This window comes from Lipotes vexillifer, unplaced genomic scaffold, assembly GCF_000442215.2.
Source record: "Lipotes vexillifer unplaced genomic scaffold, Lipotes_vexillifer_v1.1 scaffold664, whole genome shotgun sequence".
In the NCBI taxonomy this organism is placed as follows: domain Eukaryota; kingdom Metazoa; phylum Chordata; class Mammalia; order Artiodactyla; family Lipotidae; genus Lipotes; species Lipotes vexillifer.
Genome location: NW_006782421.1, coordinates 2,293,760 through 2,296,179, shown reverse-complemented (window position 1 = coordinate 2,296,179; position 2,420 = coordinate 2,293,760). Strand labels below are relative to the sequence as shown.

General features: G+C 41.6%; 1 protein-coding gene across 1 annotated transcript in view; it reads left to right on the top strand.

Moving 5' to 3' along the window:
* Positions 1-2,420, top strand: part of HELZ (helicase with zinc finger) — a 149,966-nt gene that overhangs the window by 18,130 nt on the left and 129,416 nt on the right. The gene's annotated exons all lie outside the window — the stretch shown is intronic.

Genomic DNA, 2,420 nt, shown 5'->3' with positions numbered 1-2,420 from the left:
ATGCCGCTCCCCACAGGGGCAGGAGTTTGCAGAAAGTTAGTGTTGTGTATTCTTTTGGTGAAAGTTGGATAATTTTTAACAGGGAGAGAAAGAGTCGAGGCAGTAGGGGTGGGGGCCCCTCGCAATGGGTGGACGTGGTGCTTCTAACCACGCTGGTGGGTTCAAGCGACTCAGCGCCCTTCTCCGGGCCTTTCCGTCCCCTTGGCAGAGGCTGTACAAGACCCGGCTTGGTCAGTGCCGTCCGCCATGTAGCAGGGTCGCATGCTGTAGACACAGGTGTATCCGTGTATCTTGGCCAAGAGTGTCGGCTGCGTGGTGAGGTGTGTCTGGGAGCTGGCCTCGTGTAGAGGTGGCTTCTGGATCTGTGTGTTTTGTAGAGTCCATTTTAGCGTGGCTTGAGACCGTGTCTCTCTTTGACTCCGTCTGACAGGTTTTAGTTTATGTTTTTCAAGAAGGTGCTTGAACTTCTTCAGGAGTGTGTGTGGAGCCACAGGTTATGCTGTTTTCTGAAGAACCAGGGAAGACAGTTACCAGAGACCTGCCTTGTGTGGACAGCTACACCACGGAAGTACCCGCAGTGAGGTTCAGGGAGACCGCAGTTAGAAATGAACTGTTGGGACCTGATTAATTAACAAACCTAACTGTGGTAGAGACATCTTCATATCCAGTGCTGAGGTGGGCACCTGGGCCTACATATCAGAGACATTAACTCTTGAAATTAAGTCACTTCCCCCCATAGCTCCCGGAGTTAGTAATTCTGTCCCTAATCTCTACTTCTGTGTTACTTTTATTGAGATACCCCTGGCTAATACGTTTGGTGATTAATGTTGACGGTAGTCTTTGTGGTCTCCCCTCAGAGCCAGTTTCTGGGGTCAGCTTGTCTTCGTCAGTGACGTACAAGTACACTTGTTTCTCCAATGGCTATTGGGTAGCATAATCATTATTATGATTGCATAATCATGACCATTATTATTTTATCGAGATGGAGAAAATGGGTGAAATAATTCCTCTGTCAAGTAGATAAAGTAGTTACACAGCATACACAACACAGCATACACAACACAGCATACACAGTGTTGTATGTTGAAATCTGTAGTGATTTCCACTTTGTATAAATTGAAAATATGGAATTTTAGTGAAATAACAATAGCTAACACTTACTTAGCACTCACTGTATGCCAGGCATTCTTTTAAGCACTTTACATGTATTATTTCACTTAATTCTTAAGTGAAAATAAATAACCATAGGAGGTAGGTATTAGTTGTCTTCTTGCCATTTTAGAGGTGAGCAGGTTGAGATACTTGAGGCTAAGTCATTTGTTCCAGGTCACACAGCTGGTGAGTGACACAGTTGGTGAGTGACAGCTGGTGAGTTCTGAATGTAAGTCCTCTGGCTCCAAGTCTGTGCTTTGGATCACTGTGCTGTGTTCTCTCCCTAATAAAGATTTTAGCTCATGTGTTGTTAGTTTTTCTTTTCATTTTACTTCTTTTTGTAATATTTTCTAGATGTGGGCTAGGAGTTTTATAGAGAAGATTTGCTAATTCTAGGACCTTTGGAATCCATGGACTTATCCATCTTCTGTTGCTGTTATTTGGCAAGCAAACACTATATGCTTGTTTATATCAGTAGGTCTCAACCAGGAATGATTTTGCCCCCCAGGGGACATTTGCTGATGTCTGGAGATAGACATCTTTAGTTGTCGTAAGTCAGGAGACGTGCTCCTGGCACCTAGTGGTCAGAGGCCGGGATGCTGCTGAAACATCTTAATGAAGCACAGGACCGCCTTCCACAACAAAGAATTGTTCAGCCCAAAATGTCAATAGCATCAACTCTGGCCTATAGAATAAGTTACTGATGATCTTGTAATGCCATTCTGATCTCTAATGGGCAAAGTCACGTTAGTAATGTAGAAATGTTTACTTTTGATGTTTGTTTGATAATTGATTTCCCCAAATTAATGCATGTTTGTATAAGGGACATAAACACCAACTATAACTTAAATATTTAAGTTCCCTTAAAGTAAACTGGGAATTATAGCCCACTGAGGGAGAGCTGAGGAAGTTTAAAGGGAGGCCATATAATGCCTGAGGATACAATACTCTAAATATTTGTTGGATTACCTTGTGAATAACACAATTAGATTTCATTTTTTGTGTTGTGTTTACTTGTCAAATGTATAAACATTTTAAATATCCTGTAATTTTAAAAACCATGTTTTGGTATGTTTTTAATTAAAAATTTCATACTGAGAAAAGTGGAGAATATTACATTGTACCCCATGTATGTACCACCCATATTTAACAAATGCTGACAAATACTGAAGTCCATTTTGAGCTTTCTCATCCCATCCCTTAGGTGTTTCTACATTTTTTGTTATACCAAACATCTCAAAAGTTGACGGGGCCTGGAACTCTTCCGA